Source organism: Microcebus murinus, chromosome 30 (genome assembly GCF_040939455.1).
Source record: "Microcebus murinus isolate Inina chromosome 30, M.murinus_Inina_mat1.0, whole genome shotgun sequence".
Lineage (NCBI taxonomy): Eukaryota > Metazoa > Chordata > Mammalia > Primates > Cheirogaleidae > Microcebus > Microcebus murinus.
In genome coordinates this window covers 3,251,384-3,270,783 of record NC_134133.1, presented here as the reverse complement: position 1 = coordinate 3,270,783, position 19,400 = coordinate 3,251,384, and the positions used below count along the sequence as shown (strand labels likewise).

General features: G+C 42.3%; 1 protein-coding gene across 20 annotated transcripts in view; it reads right to left on the bottom strand.

Annotated features, from left to right (window-relative positions):
* The window catches only part of MAGI1 (membrane associated guanylate kinase, WW and PDZ domain containing 1), a 614,809-nt gene that overhangs the window by 187,659 nt on the left and 407,750 nt on the right, over positions 1 to 19,400 (bottom strand). The gene's annotated exons all lie outside the window — the stretch shown is intronic.

Genomic DNA, 19,400 nt, shown 5'->3' with positions numbered 1-19,400 from the left:
ACAGTAATAACTATTAAATAGCACCTGCCAATTTTAGTAAGTGATTACTGTGAGCCAAAAAACTCTGTTCTGGTGCAGACCATTTGGAAAGCAGCGTGCTGCTCCCATCCGCCACCCCCTACTTTGGTTAACACAGATCCGCTCACACGCTCACTATTATTCCTGGTGGGAACCCAAGCTGGCCACCCCAACAGGAGAAAACCTAACCACCTCAACCCAGTACTCAAGGGCCGGTACATTTCTTTCCTGGCCTGGCTCTCCAGCCCCAAAGCTGATGCCTCTCACCTTCATCCAAGCCCAGGAAGGGGTTAACGATTTGCCTCTCCTTTTATAGATGAGAAGATGAAAAGGTTAAGTAACTGCCAAAGGTCACTCAGCTAAGAAATGCTGCTGCCATGCCCAGGTCTGTTCAAAGTTCAAAGTCTTGGATCTTGGGCTCCCCAGGCTACTGACTTTTGTAAACTTTTAAGGCCAAGAGGACAGCTCACCCTTTTGAGTGTTGGAAGCTATTTCACCTCTTCATTAGCAAGAATAAAACTTGAAAAAAATTGCACTGCCTAGGCCAAGTAAAGAAATCCCCCCAAAGCCCCCTTTGAACCTGTAACCCCGGCCAGCTCTTCCTTTTGATTCATAGATAATTTTAGCTCTAATTTTGGACGGCAATAGTGAGTGGGGAGAAATAATCAAGTTCACTAAATTGGGACTGGCCCCCAGCATGCTCATATCCCTGCCCGGAATGGCAAATCATCTCCCAAGAAGAAAGCCAAAAAGCAATTGTTTGTTGTACTTCACTTAATATTAAAATGACTGCTCCATGTGATTTTTAGAAGCAGGGGACAACAAAATCCACATGGAGCATCTGAGGTAGGCTTCCTTTCAAGGATGTGGAAATACATTAGCTCAGAGAGCAACACCACATTTACTCCCATGTCTTTTTTTTTTTTTTAAGCAGCCAGAGGAAGGGTTTGACACGAGGGGTTCCCCAAATGAAAGCTGGTACAATCTCCCTATGTGCATCTCATCAAAGGACCAGATAAGCCTGATTCTGATAAGATGCAGAAAAGGAATGTGTAAGTGAGTAACTCCACGGGGGGGCTGGGGAGAGGCGGTGAGATATTCCTGTCGGAGTGAAAGTGACTTTCAATTTCGAATAATTATATTAGGTCATTCAGTGCAGGAATGGAGTGTCTGTAGTACATGGCATTCCTGCTGAGAGGGTTCTCAAAGGCTGAGTGTTAGAGGTAGAAAGCCTGTAATTAGAAGCCCTGAAGTACCCACCCTCTCGGGCAAAGAGGATAGGAGAACATCCTGCCCAGGTAATAGGGCTCTGTGAGTGCGCACTCGTGCACAAATGCATGTGTTTATGTCATGAGTCCCCATTTCCTATCTGTCCCTATATCTCCCAACATTAACATCTAACTGTTAATGGAAAAGGAGAATTAAAAAGCGAAGGGAAACAAAAACTTTAGGGGACTCTAAAAAATGTGAGTTAGAGAAAGATATTTGAACCCACATCCAAAAGAAGCTTGCATTTTAACATGGGGGTGGAGAGGGTGGCTTACCCTTGGAAGCAGCCAGCGAAACACTAACCACTCTCAGATTGTGAGCTAAACAACTTTCTGGTTTCATTTGGAGTTGTGGTAGATTTTCTTAGAAGCCCTCACAAGGCTACGGGTAAATGCCACCGGGAACAAGAAAATGAGACCGTATTGGTGATGTCACCATCCTGTTGTATTTATCCACTCATATATATGAAAACGGGCTTTCAAATTAACTCCAAATTAAGTCATGCATTTGGAGTTTGAATAGCTAGAGGCAGTTTGCACATCAAACTCAGCTGGCCACCCAGAACTTACTTTCTCTGCGGTAGGTATGAAACTTGTCCTGTATTTTGGTTGTTTTGTGTTTACTTTTTTTTTTAAGTGCAAAACATTATAGCTCTGACATCAAACAGAATGAATTCAGTTTGGCTTTGAATTTTTTTCCTTAAAATATAATATCCTTTTTCCTATATTCATTCAACACATATTTTTAAGTACTTCCTATGCGTTGCATTGTTTCAGACAATGGAAATACAACAGTGAACAGATAAAAGCCTTTGGCTTCACGCTGATGATATACCTGTTCCTGATGAGAATCCTAACATCAATATTATGAACATACATAGAGTTGACCCACAATTATCAACCCTAATGATGGTAGTACAACAGGAAATACTAATGATGCAACAGGCCCAGAGTTTCTCCTTGGTTTTATAATATGCTATATATTTTTTCTATTGTCTTCCTAATTGGTTTTTAATATGAATAAGGTTACAAACTGGCAGGGATGAACAATATTTAGACCTTGTACTGTGGAATCTGCCTGACCTCAACACTTATTCAAAAGTGTCAAGGTCATGAAAGAAAAGGAAAGAGAAAGGAACTGTCCCAGCTTGGAGATGCGACAACTAAATGCAATGTGGGGCCGGGTGTGGTGGCTCACGCCTGTAATCCCAGCACTCTGGGAGGCCGAGGCGGGAGGATTGCTAGAGGTCAGGAGTTCAAGATCAGCCTGAGCAAGAGCGAGGCCACGTCTCTACTAAAAACAGAAACAAATTAATTGGCCAGCTAAAAATATATAGAAAAAATTAGCCGGGCATGGTGGCGCATGCCTGTAGTCCCAGCTACTCGGGAGGCTGAGGCAGGAGGATCGCTTGAGCCCAGGAGTTTGAGGTTGCTGTGAGCCAGGCTGACGCCAGGGCGCTCTAGCCTGGGCAACAGAGTGAGACTCTGTCTCAAAAAAATAAATAAATAAAAATAAAAAATAAAATAAATAAATGCAATGTGGGATCCTGGATTGGATCCTGCAACAGAAAAAAAAATGACATGAGTGGGAGTGAGAATGGTCAAATCCAAATAGTCCATAGTTTAGATCAGCCGTCCCCAACCTTCTTGGCACCAGGGACCAGTTTCATGGAAGACAATTTTTCCACAGACGGCGAGTGGGGGTGGGGGGTGGTTTGGGGGTGATCCTTTGCATGCGCTGTTTACAGTAGGGCTCGCATTCTTATGTGTATCTAATGCCACCACGGCTGATCTGACAGGAGGTGGAGCTTATGTAGTGATTCCAGCAATGGGGAGTGGCTGTAAATACAGATGAAGCTTTGCTTGCTGGCCTGCCTGTCGCTCACTTCCTGCTGTGTGGCCCAGTTCTTAACAGGCCACAGACCAATACTAGTCCTCGGCCTAGGTAGACTATTTTGCCAATGCTAATTTCCTGGTTTTGACCACTGTACCATGGTTATGTAATTATCACCATTAGGGAAGGCTGGGAGGAGAATAGGTAAAAGAACTCTCCATACTATTTTTGCAACTTTTTTTCAAGTCTAAATTATTTCAAAATTAAAAGTGTTTTAAAAAATGGTGATTTGCTCTTCAATCCTTTTAACAAATATGTGTTAAGGGCTAGGCCCTTCTAGAAGCTTGGGAATCGGTGATTAACAAAAGATGATGAAAGCTCTAACATCATGGATAACATTGTATTCTAAGGATGTGTTCCTCCTCAGAGTAGCTAAGGGGCAATACCTTCTGCACCTTGTCCTGTCTCCTACTGCCATGACAAGTTCATATACACCTGTCACCTCTGCCCACAGCAGGGGTAAGTTTAGTTTCTCACACGCAGGACATGGCTCTTGTTCTCTTTCACTCAGGGGAGCAGAAATGGAGAGGAGAGCTCTTAAGTTCACTGCCTGGCATGCATCGCTGGCCTAGAGCACTGCTTTGTACATGCTAGATCTTTGATAGCTAAGAGGAGCTGCCATTTAAAAAAAATGCAAATGCTCTTGACACAGAGCCTGGTACAAAGTAGGTGTTCAATTAACAAGTTTCTTGCCTAGAATGCAAGAATGATCAGCTGTTGGTCCTTGTGAACTCTCAAATGCTGTAATTTTATGACATGCCATGCTTAATTCTTTGACAAGAGTGTATGTGTGTTTGTGTGTGAGCGAGAGAGAGAGGAGGAGAGAGAGAATATGTGTGAGAGCGTTAGTGAATGAGTTTGGAGGCAGTGAGAAGGAGGGATAGAGATCTGAACTAATACACCCTACCACTTCAAAAAATAAGCTGGGATTTAAAAAAGATTTCATCAACTCACTTTAAAAGACAAGAATGATCGTCAAAAGAGAAGCACCAAGAATTCTCTGTCATACTTTGCCAGACCTTAGCTATTCACACATACATTCAAGCAAAAAACAAAACCTGTTGTATGGTTTTAAATATGCAATGTGCTTTTGTGAATCACGGTGGAATTACATTTTTCTTGGCAAATATCTCCCTGCTTATCCGCATACCTTCAACCACCTGAGACATTTTGCTCAGCGAATGCAATGATATCTCAAATTTCAGAATCACTTCTGATCCTTGTCCAGGGCTCCCTTTATCAGTGAGTGTCCCCTCTATCCATCCTACCCTAAAAGCCAGAGCCTGAGAGATCACCCTGGACAATTCCTTCACTGCATCTCTAAATTCTGACAAATTTTCCTCCTAAATATATTTCACGTCCATCCACCTACAGGTCTACTGCCAACGTTCTCCTCCACCATGATGTCTTGCCTGGAGTACTGTAACAGCTTTCACGCTGGCTTCCCTACGTATGATCCACAGTGCTTGCAGAAGGCAGAGAGATCTTTTTTTTTTCCTTTTTTAAAGAATAAATCTTATTATGTCATTCCCAAGCTTAAGTCTCCAAAGAACAAAACCCTTAATTTGACCTCAAAAGACATGCGTGCTCTGGCCCCTGCTGACCTCTTCAGCATCATCTCTGAACAGATGATTCCAGACTCTTTCTGCTCTAGCTACACTGGCATTCCTTCACCATTGTTAAAACACTCCATGCTCTGACCAGCTGGGAGAGGCTCCTCACCAAACCACCCCTCACTCCACCGTCTCATCCTTTATATGTCTCAGCTTGAGCGGTACCCTTTCAGAAGAGCCTTCCAACAAGCCCCGAGACTGGGTGTATTGGTGACCTCCAAGATGGCGCTCAAGGAGCCCCATTTCCTGGTATGCAGGAATACAGGAGAAGTTATGGACTGTCACTCCCAAGATGAGGTTATGAGACACCATCACTCCCACCTTGGTGGTGTGCATACTCTCTATCTCCCCGTCGGACTGTCTGCTTTGGGGCAGGCCGGCTGCCATGTCTTGGGCTGACCTCTGGGTGACCCCACACAGTGAGGAACTGAAGCCTCCTGCCCACAGCCACGTAAGCCACCTTCAGAGTCCCTCCTTCAGCCCCGGTCACACTTCTGGATGACTGCAGCCCTCACCACCAGCCTGACCGCATCCTCATTTTTAGAGTTCCTGAGCCAGGACCACGCAGCTCTACCACTCCTGTATTCCTGACCCTCCAAAACTGCGTGAGATGATAGAAGTGGGCTGTTTTAAGCTGCTGAGTCTGAGGGCAATTTCTCACGTAGCAACAGACAATGAGCACGCTTGGTGAGATGCCACTGCCATAACTTCTCGAAGGATCTTGTTCCTCTCCTTCCAGGCATCTCACGTAGCAACTGTATATTTGTCGAATTACACTGATCAAATGTCAGTGACCTCGTCTCTTTTGTCTCACAGTCTCGCCACAGTATTTCCAGAACTTTGTGACAGTCAAAAAGCAGGCCCTCAAAAACATCAGGTGGTTGAATGGATTGTCATATCCCGACACCTGGAAGACGATCCATCAATAACGTAATCACCTTACCGAGCGTGCTTCCAGTAGGGAGCTAACGTGTAACGCGAGCCCTAAAACATCAGCCAGTAATTAATACGAGATAACCGTGGAGAGAAGCCCCCCAGTCACAGCCTCATCCACCATTAATGTCACTCTGCAGTACGGCTTTAATAGAGAACACTGGTGCCAACCTGCCTTCCACCAGAGAGTCAATTAATGACAATAAAGTAGGATCTGATGCAGGTCTGGCCAGACTGCAGTCTCTCTACTGTCACTGTCTTGCAGATCTATGAAAGTACAGGGCACTAACAAGCCTTTTCACCCTTGAAGGATAACTATCATCTTTCCCATGTTACGTACAATGTCTTGCTAAATACTAGAGGTAAACACCATCAATGCCCAATCAGGGGAACAAGTGCCCCCTACGTGTGTCTGGAAGTTTCCATTTTTAACTGGTTGAGTTTTATTTCTCACGAGTGACAGATATTTTGTGGGCCTCCCCTCTGAACTGTTATGACTGTTCATTGCAAGTGATATCATGTTTTAAGTAAAATACAGCCAGTAGTGCCACAGAGAGAGTTGACAGGCCATCAACACACCATGTTTAATCAACACGGATGACACATTTTATTGTCTTCCCATACCATTCTCTGTCATCCACTCCCCCAAATTCAGGTACTATGGTTACAGAAGGCCCACGTTTCACTTCCAAAAAACACATGAGTTTTAGCCAGCTCTTCCAAAGGGTGTCCCAGTCTTACTCGAATATAGATTTTCAACTGAGTACTTGAAAAAAAAAAAAAAATTCTGATTTAGGACCCCCAACCTGGGCTACTGACTCAGAATTTCCAGAGGAATAGCCCAGAAATTTATCATTTTAACCAATAACTCAAGAAATGGACTGTATTACCAGGCATAAAAGCTCACAGATGACCTAAAACCACTTCCACTATAATGGGCTACAAATGACAAATACTTGCTCTCATACAAATGACAGAAAACCGAGGAGAGTAATAAACTTCCTAAGCAAAAAAAACTTGAGAAACTTCATACTCAAGTACTACTATTCTGCTAGATTAGGCTTCTTACAAAGGAACCACAAGGGCCAAATGACACACATTGTACACTAGACATGCTTAAACCCTTTTCACAACAGGTATAGGGTTTTAAAAAAATGCCTTACACCAATGAAAATAACAATATCATTCTCGGAGTTTACCTTGCTTTTCCTCAGTGAATTCACAAATAAGGAACCCACTTAATCTCTCTTTGAGAATATCCATTTCTGAAGGTGAACATTTAAGGAAAATTACCGGAAAGATTTTTTTTTTCATGTCACTTTTCTTTATATATAAAAAAGAAATTACGTTCCAAAGCAGAGGACTAAATAATCTTTACACTTTTCTCAGCCACGCTTTCTTACCCTGTGATGTGTCATGAAGAAGTGGGTTTTGACCACAAAACTTCCAAACTACTTTTAATCCAACGTATCTGAAACCTTAAGCCATCTTTCCCCATGACTGAATGACTGTGCAATGTTTTCAGTTCCTGAAATGCCCATTATCTACACGAAAATATTTATGCACATACTACTTTAAATTTACTTTAATTTTTCCCTTTGCTATTGAAATTATGTTTATCTCTAATATTTCTTTTTTCTAATATTCTCATTTTCCTGCACTGCACTATGTGATTTAATCCATTACTTCTTTTAATCTGCCCCAAACTCCTATAAAGTAAGGATTGTTACTCCCTTTTTAAAGATCAGAAAACAAAGGCTCAGAGAGGTTCTAAAACTTGTCTAAGTTCATTCGGCTCATGGGTGATGAACTAAGAGGATTAAAACAAATCTGACTTCAAAGCTTGTTATTTTAGCAAAATACCAAATTCCATGAAGAATAAAATAATACAATCTCATAGTGATGTTACAAAATTGTCTTAAGACAAATATACAGGGTATTGCCTGGTACACATCACCGTTGATTTTCTATCACTTTTGTGAAAGTGACACACTCTTGCCACTAAATCAGTCTCTTTTAAATTCAAAGTGTCAATTATGATGATGCAATGAAAATGTACTACTATCACTTATTCTGTCCTTTGCTAAGGAGAGACTATATATAACTGCTAGAACAAATTCTCTACACTATTTTGGGCTCCAGAGAAGCCAGCCACCTGCAATTAATTTAATTTTCCCAACAAAACCAGTAAGGCAGGTACTTAAAGATAAAAAACAAGCTGTTCAAGGTACTTAAACGTTAGACCTCAGTGCCTTCCCTATTTTTCTAATTAACTGTACCTGAGATTTTGGGGTAGACTTTGTACAAGAAAGATCTGCACAATCACGGATCTCCAAACACTACTAAGAAAACTTGGAAAGTATAACAATGATTTTCTTTTTTTCTATCAACAACTCTTCTCTATGTGTCAGAGCTATGAGTTATAGAGAAAAGAGCATTTCATTAAAGTATTTTGACAACTATTGTTTCCCCTCCATACTTGTATTATATTCTCTCCCTTACCCTCAGCAACAGGGCACCCACTTAGAGTATCCACGGCTGAGCCAAATGAAAGTAAGGACTCCAGCAGAGGTTAATTAGCAAAGGTTTGAGCTCTAGGGAGCAATCCATAAACTCAGAATGCAAAAAGTTCTACTTGCATATCTTTACAAAGAAAAAAAAAAAAAACACCACACAGAAAAAAAAAACCAAACTCAGGAAGCAAAATTCAAGGTGCATAACTTGAGTTCAAAGGATCTGGAGAAGTTCAGGAACAAGCTTGGGGAGCCTACGAACCCCCTAAAGTTACAGGCAAACTTTAGGAACAGGCCCCTCACAGGCACTGTTAATTGGAGAGGGTTGATGAATTTCATCTCCTTATAAAGCACATCTGAGACCACGCCCCAACAGATTACGAATTAAGTCCTCTCCCCTCCCCTAGAAAAGGCTGGGAATCTCAGTATATACAAACTAAACGGGACTTTGGAAATAACTCACATCATTTCTCTTATTTTTACACATGAGAAAACTGAGGCAACACAGATTTAAAGGAAATCATTTAAAGACAACCAAATATGAGTTTCTCACTTTTTAAATCAAGCCATTGCTTTGTAAAACTTCATTAATAAACTGAGACGGAGTCAGCCAAACCCACAGCTAGGCAGAAATACCCAATTCAAGTCTAACAAACCTGCAACTTGCATGCATTTAACATTCAGCAGTCCTCGCAACCCAGTTTCACCTTCCATGGTTTGTTACCCACAATCGTAGTTCAAAAACAGGTTAGTACTTTACAGTAATGTATTTTGAGAGAGAGAGAGAGAGAGAGAGAGAGAGAGAGAAACTACACTCGCATAACTCTTATTACAGTATAATGTTATAGAATTATTCTATTTGATTATTATTCATATCTTACTGTGCTTAATTTATAAATTAAACTTTATCATAGGTATGTACATATGGGAAAAACAGAGCATATACAGGGGCTTAAGTACTGTCTGCGATTTCAGGAATCTACAGGGTGTCATGAAACGTATCCCCATAGATAAGGAGGCCTAATGTATTTTCTAGAAAACAAAATCATAAAACATACCATGTTTTATTAAATCTAAGGCAACCATGAAAATTTATGAGGCAATAAGGGAGAAAAAATACTGCCAATTAAATTATAAAACACCACTCATCATAGAATGCATTTTGATTTCTGAAACATTAAAATGTAGAAAACTATGCATCTTAAAATTGATAGCTACGGTGCTGCAAAAAAGTAATGCCTTGATTTCTATGACTCTAGGAAGAACAGAATGTGGTAAACTTCCTTTTTAAATAATTAACAAGAAAGAACCTATGGGACATCTTGTACATTGAAAGCCCACTTTCTAACACATTTCAGACCAGCATATGACGAGCTAATCAAGATTCTTGCACGAAGCAAGATATACAAAATAATCCATACATTCTATATATCTTTAAAGCATTTTATTAACACATACACACATAGTGTTCATTCTTTCATCTATCTTTTAAAGTATATTGCAAACTTTTTTTTGAATCTAGGGTCCCTGTTTAGGATGCTATAGTATCTTTCTTGGCATTAACCATACTTAGGCTAATAATTCAGTGTCTATGACTTCCAATTTGGGTTTATTTGAAATGGAGTGATAACGTAAAGACTCCTGCAAAGCAATTTGAGTGCTTTAGGTTTTTTATGACTTCCCTTTTTATTTTACAGTCCTTACCTACATCTAATTTAACAGCAATTTTTAAGCAACAGGCCTTTATCAAGTCTACCTAATGGATTCAAGTAAGTTTTCGAGGAAATGGCAGCTCTCTTCCCCCCTCCCCCTTACATTTCACTGGTTTACATAATATTTAATTAAATTATATTATTATATAATAACAGATAAAAGCAGGATTGGGAGCAAACGACAGAGACTACTGGACAGCATGCAACTCACACTGGGAACATCAGTGTGTAGATAGACAACAGCTTTCGTTTTTTTTTTTAGACACAGAGCCTCGCTTTGTTGCCCAGGCTAGAGCGAGTGCCGTGGCATCAGCCTCACTCACAGCAACCTCAAACTCCTGGGCTCAAGCGATCCTCCTGCCTCAGCCTCCCGAGTAGCTGGGACTACAGGCATGCACCACCATGCCCGGCTCATTTTTTGCATATATTTTTAGTTGACCAATTAAATTCTTTCTATTGATAGTAGAGACGGGGCCTCGCTCTTGCTCAGGCTGGTTTCGGACTCCTGACCTCGAGCAATCCGCTCGCCTTGGCCTCCCAGATTGCTAGGATTACAGGCGTGAGCCACCGCGCCCGGCCTGACAAGAGCTTTCAAGATGACACCGGGTGATTCCTGGCTCCAGGTATCTGAGCTCTGGGGTAGGTCCCTAATACAGGAAGAGGGCTGGCCTGGCAGTGCAGAAATGATGGAGTGTGGTTTCTGAAGTGAGGTCATAAAAGATAATTATAACTCCAACTTGCTCCCTCTTTGGTACCTCACTCTGGGGAAGCCAGCTGTCATGTCATGAGGTCAGTCAAGCAACCCTATAAAGAAGTCCACATGGTCTCCTGCCAACACCCAGTGTGGACGGACCAGGCGTGTGACACGCCTTGGAGAGGCATCAAAGGGTGTCACATCAAGCCTTTAGACAACTGCGGCAATCCTGGCTAACGCCTCCACTGCACTGTCACGACAGATTCCGCCCCAGAGCCCCCTGCTAAGCCACCCCCATGTTCACGATCTACAGAAACCGTGTGAGGGAACAAGTGTACCACTTTAAATCCCAATTATTTGGGATAGTTTGTCATATTGTTGTCAATACCACAAGGGGGTTTCAGTCTGGATCCAATTGCTCATCACACAATGATCCAGTGACTGAGACACTGAGGATTGATTGCCAAGAAAAAAGGAACTTTTAATGTGAAGAAGTCTTGCTGGGAGATCCAGAGAAGCTGCCTCAAATCCATCTCTCCGACAAAGGGAGATTGTGCATGGACTTTTAAAGGTGGGGCCACGTGCCTTTGGCAGGTCACGACGTAACTAACAAGGGCTACCTGCATTGGGACGGGTCACGTGCATTGGGGGCAGGTTGTTGGGCACAGTGACTCTTGGCATCAGGGATCTTGCTCAGGGGCCTTCGGAATCTCAACTCCTTTGTCTTGCAGAAAAATCCACCATCTCTAGGAAATAACTCGAAAAAGCCCAAGTAGTTGGTAAAGGGAAGAGATCATAAAAAAAAAAATAGAGAGGTCATTGAAGTTTGCTCAGTGGGGGACCGGTTACAGCACAGGAGGACATTAAGGAGCACAGCAGACTGCCCCAGCCACGTGCAGGAACGTGTCAGAATGAAGGGCAAGTCGGCTAAGTCCAGGTTCCTTAATAAGAGGCACTCTGGGTTTCTTTACTGCTGGGCGTTACTAAACATCCCTCTATATGAGAGACTCTCTCTCCTTTCCTAATTCCCTAGTAAGGCACTAATCCAGGGGTCCTCAAACTTTGTAAACAGGGGGCCAGTTCACTGTCCCCCAGACCGTTGGAGAGTGCGCACTGTGGGCCCGGGACGAGTCGGCTGCTAAGCAGGACAGGCAGTGGTGGCAAAAACACCTGGCGGGCCGGATAAATGTCCTCGGCGGGCCACATGTGGCCCGCGGGCCGTAGTTTGAGGACCCCTGCACGAAACTAAAGAGAAGTAATAAATTAAGAGAGTATGATCATGGCACCAGGAAGCATCAGGGCTGGGTTAAAGATGAGTGAGCCTTGTCCACAAATGGAACCTGGGAAGAAAGGTGAACATGGGAACATCAAACCCACCCTTGGACTTGCAGCCTTCGTGATGGGCAACCAGCGCCCTCAGCCAGACATTTTGCTGCCACACCGACAAGTGGGTTCGGCTTTCCCCTCTCCTTGCACTGCATGGCAACTTCAAAAGTCTACACTGGTTGGTGATCAGTCTTAGGATTAGTCAGGCTTGAAGGAGGGGGTCTCTGAAGCCCCCCTGGCAATCTGATCACAACAAAACCAAACCAGGAGGTAGGGGGCAGGGAGGAGGTGGCGTGGCGCAGAAGAACCAAGGAAAAAATGATCCAGAAAATGTCTACGTTTCAAAACATCCAATCCTCCCAGTCCATCTTTACATGCAAAGTGAATCAGTCAGTGGAATCTATCAACATTCTATTCAAATCTCCTGGTGAAGGCTTTAGCTAAATAAATCTGCTTTGTAAAGCACAAAAGCAGGCTCGAGTATTTTATGAGCACGGGTTGGGTGGAGCAGGCCTTTAAGACCGCTAAAGTCACACCAGGGCAAGGTTGGGTTTTGACTCGCAGGAGCAGAAATGGATGTCATGGTTGTGATGTAGCCGACATATGCTTTTTTCTTACGACTACTCTATAAAGTGACATTATCATCCCAATTTTACAGACAGGGAAACAGAGGTGGTGCAGATTAAGAATTTATCCAAAATTCCATAGTCGGCCTGACTCTGGACACCCACTTATTCTGCCACCCCCTAAGAAGGGCAGCTGGTGCGTGAACACTGCTGTCCCCTCTGCCTCTGGCACCTGAGAGCCGGGCGTGCGAGCTGCTGGCTCCCTGGGATGGCAGTAGAGTCCCTCTAACCATCGCCTACTTGGCTGGGTGTCAGGAGGGGAGAGACAGAAGGCTGCAGGGAGAAATCAGAGCTGAACTCCGGCTCAAAATCAGCAGCCTGATTTAGGTAAGAACACAGACCATCCGAATTAAAAACTCAGCCCAAGTGACCTCGGGTAAGTCACGCAAGACCAACATCATAAAGATGAAACAAGAATACCAATAAAGTAGCCACGAATTGCAAGCACCCATTCAAAAAATGGCGCCCATTGCTAATATTTTTGGTGCTTCTGAGCAGAACTTTTGTAATCAGATCCACCTGAGCTGGAACCCAGACTTAGTAGCTGGTTAAGCCTGGGGGAGGTATTATTCCATTCCCTCAGAGTCCATGTTCTCATCAGCAAAATGCAGTCGACAATTATGCTGATTTATTGGGTTGCCGTCAACAGAAAATATAAATATTGCTAGCAACTAAATGTTACTGAGTGCTTAACTTGTAGAAGACGACTATGCCAAGCCTTGATATTCATATTCATATTATCACCATGGTGGTAAGCCTTAATAGGCCTTACCTTCTCTTTGACCAGGGTAGATACTGGTGAATGGCACTCAGGAAGCGCTTAATAAATGCAGCTTCCAGCAACAGCACATATATCATCATTTAAGCTCTCATGCAACTGGAAGCTGGGCTCCTGGGGAACAAGACACAGATCCCTGCTGGCCAAATGGGCTGCCTGAGCTCCTGCCATTACCCTTGTCCTCTGCTCCGCTCCTCTCAAAGCTGCCCTCCTAGCAGGTCAGGAAAAACCAACTGGAATAGAATGCATGCCTGGCAAGTGACCTCAAGAAGCCAGGACCAGCTCTCCTGCCTTAGACAAGCCTACAGAAATGCATAACAAATCTTTTGAGGAAAAAAAAAAGGCAGAACAAATTTATTTTAAAGGTTCTTCCCTTCCTTTTTTTTTTACAATCGCAATGTGCTTCACAAGTGCCTTGATTTTGATTTTTCCACTGTCATCTTCAGCCCCTGTTTTTGGCCTCCTTCCACATCTAATTCTGATTTTTCTTGTTGGCTGAATAGATCTAGCCAAGGCACAGAGACAATTAGATGGCATAAGAATAAATGAGATTTAAAAAAAAAAAAAAGATCTCTTATAAATAACTCCCTGCAGAAGTCTTGAAATAACTGTGGACAAAGAATTGTCATCCAATTTACAATACTAACATGAAGACGCCGCCTCCCCCCAAAATAAATAAAAATAGTGGGCTATGCAATGGCTATTCCTGAATCCACTGGGAAATTAAAAATAGGCACAGCCTCATCTCATGTTCAATAGCAACCTAAAGGTTTATTTGCTTAACATTTTGATGTCCTAACAGTATTCTAACCTGCAGCCAGGGTCCTCAGCAGACAGACTACTTGTCAAACGTGCTCTTAAACGGCATCAGTAATGTTTTATCCTCACTGAATGCCTGTGAGAGAATAAGTTAACTGGCCCCTCACTGCCCACCATCAATGACAGAAACGCGGTATTGTTTCCAAAGGCTTTAGACCAAGTAAGAAGACAACAACTTAAAAACAGAGATGAGCCAGCAGGCTTCAAATCCAGGGTACTGGTTCTCCAGAGAACATAAAAACAATATACCTTCAGGAGAGGGCAGCTGAGATAAAACATAGAGACTGCTGTCTTCTTCCCAAACCCGGATACTACCAACAGGCCACCAACACAAGCTTGCACTCACAGGTGTGTGTGTGCACAAGCAATTCATTGAAGGGTTAAATACATCTAACCGAGCAAAAGAAAAAAGGTGCATGATTTTTCCCAGTCCTTTTTTCTCATTAGCAGATGCCATACAGCCTCTAGCAGATATAGGCTAACTCCAAAACAAAATGTAAATTAAGTAATTTTACCAATGGTCTATCACAGTCGTTGTTAATCCACAACATGTAGCCAAACCTGGCATGTCCATACTAATCAGAAAGTATGTACGAACACTCGTGGCCAGCAAATATTTTAAGACTGCTAAGGAATTGAAAAAAAAAAAAAAAGAAGGCAGTAGCATTTGCATTTATGGTTAAGTTTAAAGTGTTTTGGTTAACTTAACTTCTCAGACCCTCACTTTCTCCAGTGTGCCAATGTGGGTCAGTTTGGGCGGCATCACTCTCATTAAGAAACACTGCTCAGGCCGGGCGCGGTGGCTCACGCCTGTAATCCTAGCACTCTGGGAGGCCGAGGCGGGCGGATTGCTCAAGGTCAGGAGTTCGAAACCAGCCTGAGCAAGAGCGAGACCCCATCTCTACTATAAATAGAAAGAAATTAATTGGCCAACTAATATACATAGAAAAAATTAGCTGGGCATGGTGGTGCATGCCTGTAGTCCCAGCTACTTGGGAGGCTGAGGCAGGAGGATCGCTTGAGCCCAGGAGTTGGAGGTTGCTGTGAGCGAGGCTGACGCCACGGCACTCACTCTAGCCTGGGCAACAAAGTGAAACTCTGTCTCAAAAAAAAAAAAAAGAAAAAGAAAAAAAGAAACACTGCTCAGAACAACCTACATGCCTTAAAGTACGGCATTATGGCAGTTACCTTTCCAACACAGTAGGTTTGGAGGAAGTCTTTACCAATTACACAGCAATTATATAAACTGTCAGAGAAAAATATCATGATATTTTAAGTTGAAAAAAAAAGAATGTAAAGCAAGTTTGATTAATGTAGGTGTACATGTTACTTATCTACCTTGTCAACAACTATATACTCATGGAAAAAAAACACGAAAGACATGAATGCTATCAATATCAGAACCTTAATAGTAACTAAGTAGTGGGATTCAAGGTGATTTTTACGTCCTTGGTTTTGTTTACCTGTGTTTTCTTTCCAAAGTTAACACAAATGATAGTCACATTAACTGTCAATGGCAGCAAAGGCAAAAAGTATACACTTCACACTAATATCCTAGGGAAGTTTGTTTCTAGAGTTACTTAAGACTTTGGCTAAGGCGGCTTGCTAACTCAGGGGTCAGTTTTCCCAAGCCCATGATACCGGGTATTTGTTTACTGTTTTAGAATATGGATCGTATACTTGTGCTCAAGAGTTTAGACATTTAGCAAAAAGCAACCCAAAATATCATACAGGTATTTGTAATTAGCAGTCCTTCTATAAAATCAGGGAAAAACTGGCAGGGTCTCTGAGATCTTTGAAATATGTGAGAAGAGGCCCAGGACACTGAAAATGTTTAAGGTTTCTAGCAATCCTAGCACTATGGGAGGCCGAGGCAAGAGGATCATTCAAGGTCAGGAGCTCGAGACCAGCCTGAGCAAGAGCAAGACCTGGTGTCTACTAAAAATAGAAAGAAATTAGCAGGACAACTAAGAAATATATATATAGAAAAAACTAGCCAGGCATGGTGGCACATGCCTGTAGTCCCAGCTACTTAGGAGGCTGAGGCAGGAGGATCGCTTGAGCCCAGGAGTTTGAGTTTGCCATGAGCTAGGCTGATGCCACGGCACTCTAGCCCGGGCAAAAGATCGAGTCTCTGTCTCAAAAAAAAAAAAAAAAAAAAGTTTAAGGCTTCTAGTACAAGATATCAAAACAGGGTTATAAAAGTTGTGGCATTATCTTTAGAGATATTCATTAAAATCTTGTGAATGTATCTATGTGGCTGTACATCAGCCTTCATTTGCAGATAAAGATAAAAAATTTGAGGCCACTCCTACTCCCTACACGCCCACTTCTGACCCTAAGGACAGTGTGACAAGGAAGGCCCCCAAATGCCCCTGGAAAGAAAAAAAAAAAAACCACACAGGCAAGGCTAATGGGTAAAAAAGACTCGAAAATGCCTTTTACGCGGACAACTACTAAAATTAAAAAAAAACAACAAAAAAGTCCTGGTGGAAAAAGCACTGGTGGGAAGCCCTATAATTGTGTCCCTAACCATCTCATCAAAACTAACTGACTGATTTAGAAAAGGAAGAGGAAGAGGAGGAGGAGGAGGAGAAGCAGCAGCAAGCAATCTTCACACACTGCTGTAACATATACCAGTGGCGTGTTGTATTTACATTTAATTTAGGCTGAACAAGACTCCGCAGATCTCTTTAGCAGCTAAACGTTTCCTTCAAAAGGATGTGGGGACATAAATCCGAATGTCAGCGTCCATGTCAACACCAGCACAGAAACCTTTCAAAGCTGAGCCCCAAGAGAACCTATTTACCAGGGAAAGGACACAGCCAGAGAGCAATTAATATGACAGCCTGGTTAAGGGCCAACCAGCCACCTTCAGACCCACTCTCCATTAATTCTTCGCTGTCTGTGCAAGGAGCGAGCGCTGTGCTTGTTGGCAGAGAAGCAGGAACTGCTTCCCCACCTCCCCGGCTCATATCCCACACTTTGCAGTAATAAAAATAATATTTGCCTGGACAAACGCACATTTTTTTTCTTTTGGTTGTGCATAGGAGCTTAGAGAGCCTTTGTTATACCCATCCAAGCAATGCGAGTGATTCCTTGGTGTGGCTTAGCATGCAAGTCCTTAACCATAATGACATCAGGGCACATGGCGGAGTCACCTTTGTGAAGCGCTGAGTCGGGGAGTCACAGCACACGGGCAAGGAGCTTTGACTCGATTCTACCCGTGCTCTGCTCAGGTTGGCTGAGTTTCCAGTGGATTTAATTTCCATGGCGGTGTCTTGGATAACAAAGGCTGCACACGCTCAGGTCTGAAGCGTGCTCATTCATTCTACACTTGTTGAGCGCCTGCTTTGGGCAAAGCCCTGTGCAAGGTGGTGTGTGCTGGTCCCCAAGTGAGAAGGATTGCCGCCAAGTCTGCTTTAGGGTTTTGGCTACGTTGAGCATTAAAACATAAGTACAGGGTGTCACGAAAAGTCTGATAATGCTCCACAAACTTCTAATTAGTCAACCTCTACGTAGAAGGAGGTCTCTCCTTTGAGTGTGATTTCTAGGGTTCCTTTATCTTCTGCATTGCCAAGGTTTCTATGACCCATAGCAGTGAGTTAATAATAACAACCCCATGGAATTTAATTTTTTGTATAGGGCAGTTGACATCAAATAGCAAACCACCTGCTAAATCTACCCAGGTGAGAAAATTTTTGTTTGGCTCACACAGTCCATTAATTTTTTTTTTTTTTTTTTTTTTTGAGACAGAGTCATGGCTCACTCCAACCTCAAACTGCAGGGTTCAAGTGATCCTCCTGCCTTAGCATCCCAGGTAGCTGGGACTAGACGTGCACACCACCATGCCCTGCTAATTTTTCTGTATTTTTATATAGACAGGGTCTCACTCTTGCTCAGGCTAGTCTTGAATGCCTGACTTCAAGCAATCCTTCCTCCTCGGCCTCCCCAAATGCTAGAATTTTACAGGCACGAGCCACCATGTAAAAGAATGTAAATTCTTTTACAAAATTAGCTGCCAACCAACACAAGCGTCTATCGATGGATGAGTGGATAAATAAAATGTGGTATATACAGTGGATGAACCTTGAGAACACTATGCTAAATGAAACAGTCCAGACACTAAGAGACAAATATTATATGATTTCTCTCATATGAAGTACCTAGGAGAGTAAAATTCAGGGACAGAAAGGAGAATTGTAGTTATCAGGAGCTACAGGGAGGAGGAAGTAGGGAACTGCTGTTTAATGAGGCCATGGTTTCAGTTTAAGATGATGAAAAAGTTCTTAAGTTAGATCTTGGTGCAGGTGTCAAGTATGAATGTACTCCACTTGACAAATGTACCCTTAAAAATGGTTAAAATGGTAAATTTCATGTTTTGTATATCCTACAATAAAAACAGCTTTAAAATCTTTCCCCATTTATAAAAATGAATATACACATATATGCACATTGTGGACATAAAAAATGTAGATAAATTAAAATCCTTCCACAACTTTTAAGGAGGCTTTATGATTTAAAATGTTTAAGAAAACATTGGCGAATGTTTTTACTGAAATACTCAGTGGAAGCAAGGCAAGGAGGACTTCATAGCATCAGGAGGAAGGAGAGAAGGAATACTCTGAACAATGAGCTGAGTGCTTTCCATTTTTACTATGTTTCTTAAAGAAAACCTGTTTAATCAGCTCAGATTGAAAACGTAACAACAAAAGAAAATATATATGTAGCTTAGAAATCAAGAGTTGTACTAAAATATAAAGAATATCCAACATGAGGAATGTCCTTTATTTTTAAGGCTTATAAATCAGATCAAACTTACTGAAATGTTTACAAATGAAATTACATGACATTCAGGATTTGCTTCAAAATAATCCAGTGACAGGGGGAATAAACAGAATGGAGATACAGATGAAATAAGATAGTCTGAGAGTCAGCCATCATTCAAGCTACGTGATGGGTCTCTAGATTCATTACATCATTTTTTCTACTTTTATATAAAAAAATAGAAAGCAGAATAAGAAACAAAGATTAAAGTCTTTTTCCCACTACCCCCACCCCATGTCAGGCTGTCTGGTTGTGTGGGATCTCTTTTAAACTCAATGGTTCAAAAGAACTGCTAAGAAAAAAATCAAGCACACCAAGCTGTCAACTACTGAATAACAAATTCCATTTTGCCAACTGTCTCTGTAGAAAGTAGGTTTAA